The following is a 2,535-nucleotide window of genomic DNA, read 5'->3' on the forward strand; positions in this document are numbered from 1 at the left end:
TCTCTGGATTTATCTTTTCTGGACATTCATAAAAATAGAAGCACACAATCTGTGTCCTCGTGCATCTGGCTTCTTTCACTTACTGTAATATTTTTGACGTTGTTTCATGTATCAGCAGGCATCAGGACTTTTGTTCCTTTTTTACTGTTGAATAGTATGTACTCCAGGTGGAAATACCACGTTTGTTTATCTATCAGCAGCAACACAGTCCCTATGGCAGCAGCTGAATCCATTAGCAGTTTTTCCAACCCTAGTTGAACCAGTTGTATTGTATCCCCCTCAGCGATACCAGGGCTTCCCAGGTGGCTCAGTGGTAAAGAATTCGCCTGCAATGCAGGGGACATGAGTTTGATCCCTGGGTTGGGAAGATCCCCTGGAGAAGGAAATGGCAGCTTTTTTTTTTTTCCAGTATTCTTGCCTGGGAAATCCCATGGACAGAGGAGCCTGGCGTGCTGTAGTGCATGGGGTCACAAAGAGTAGTAGGGGTCACAAAGATACCAACGACCAAGTGACTCACCAACAACAGAGATACCAACCAGCTGGCGCCCCCTCCTCAGAAGTCTGCTTCCCAGAGCCCAGGATCCCTTCTTTCAATTTCTAAGCTTAAATAATTTCAATATCTTCCTTTTCTTCCCCAGTCCTAGAGTTAGTGGCTGTTTCAGGCAGTTGCTAACTTCGCAACCCATTAGAATTCTTTTTATCTTCTCAGGTCCTCAGTTAACAAATTTATAAGAGTTGGATTCTAAAGAAAACTGAGGGCCAAAGAATTGATGCTTTTGAACTATGGTGTTGGACAAGACTCTTGAGAGTCCCTTGAACAGCAAGGAGATCCAACCAGTCCATCCTAAAGGAAATCAACCCTGAATATTCATTGGAAGGACTGACGCTAAAGCTGAAGCTCCAATACTTTGGCCACCTGATGTAGACAGCCCATTCATTAGAAAAGACCCTGATGCTGGGAAAGATTGAAGGTGGGAGGAGAAGGGGACGACAGAGGATGAGATGGTTGGATGGCATCACCAATGCAATGGACATGAGTTTGAAGAAGCTCTGGGAGTTGGTGATGGACAGGGAGGCCTGGCATGCTGCAGTCCATGGGGTTGCAAAGAGTCGGACACGACTAAACAACTGAACTGACTGAAGCGTAGAAACTCTTTCTCGAAATTCCTCACCATTCATAGAACTGCAGCTGTTGTGATCTCAACTTGTGGTCCGAGTGGGAACAAACAGCTCTGCTGCCTCCTGCCTCCTCAGAGCCTGTCTGTCCAGAGGCGAGCGTGGCCGTCAGGTGGACGAGTCAGAGTCCTTCCCTGTGGTTTTTTTTAATTGAAGCTTCGCCAATGGAGTGAATGCTGTCTTCTCTATTGGTGATGTGGCTGATGGTCGGCCTGGGAGCTGTCTGAGCCTGGACAAAGCGGGCCTGAAAGGACCCAGCTGGCAACAGGGGCGGAGGGGTGCAGATCTGAGAACCTGCAGAAATGCCTCCTCTGAATCCTGGGACCCCAGTTCCAAAGGGTGATCCATGCAGCGGCCAAGCCTGACTGTGTGAGCCAGCCTCAGTGTCTTTCTACGGAACTCCACCCCATTCCCTCATGCCCCTAACCCAACCAAGCTGGAAGGAAGTTACCAGGCACAGTCTATGCCTCCTTGAAGGCAGAGCATTCCTATAAATTATTTTGAAATTCTTCTGCATGGAAGATTTGTCTCTCCTCACCCATTTATTTATGTTTCTAATCATTTCTTTTACTTTTTTTGGTGTTACTTTGCAGTCTGTTTTTTTGAATTTATTAAAATATAGTTGATTTATAATGTTGTGTTAGTTTCTGGTATATAGCAAAGTGATGCAGTTACACACATATATATATATATATTCCTTTTCTTATTCCTTTGCATTATGTTTTCTCACAGGATATTGAATATAGTTCCCTGTGCTATGCAATAGGCCCTTGTTGTTTATCCACCATTCTCTTTATAATAGCTTGCATCTGCTAATACTAAACTCCCAATTAATCCCTCCACTACCCCTTCCCCTGGCAACCACAAAGCTGTTCTCTAATCATTTCTTTATATCAATATGGACTCGTGGAAATTTATTTCATACCTTGGGTTATAATCTAGCCCTATATTTTTTGTTGTCAAGTTGTACCAACTTCGCTCATTGGGAGTTCTTTCACTTCTCCGCTCTGTCCCTTTTATAGAACCCCCCATCTCCACCCTACCCCCATTATTGTGAGTTGGGTAATTTTTGCTTTATTTTGCTTTTTCAGTACTTCCTTTCTTTCTGGCACTACGAGGCGCTTCAGGCTGATCTTGGAAATTTCCTGCTGCAGTCCTGGGATCTGCCCTTTTTCTCCTAGGGGCCCTTGTTCCTTTTATTAGAGACTAGTTCTAGCCACCAAGATCAAGGGGCCAAGTGTGCTCAGGTAGTTAGCATTTATCCCTACATTATAGAGAAAGAAACTGCAGCTGGGCGAGACAAAATAATTAGCTCAGAGTCACATGGCTACTTTACTCCAGCCTCTCACTGGAGAGCAT

Source organism: Bos indicus, chromosome 10, assembly GCF_029378745.1.
Source record: "Bos indicus isolate NIAB-ARS_2022 breed Sahiwal x Tharparkar chromosome 10, NIAB-ARS_B.indTharparkar_mat_pri_1.0, whole genome shotgun sequence".
Taxonomy (NCBI): Eukaryota; Metazoa; Chordata; class Mammalia; order Artiodactyla; family Bovidae; genus Bos; species Bos indicus.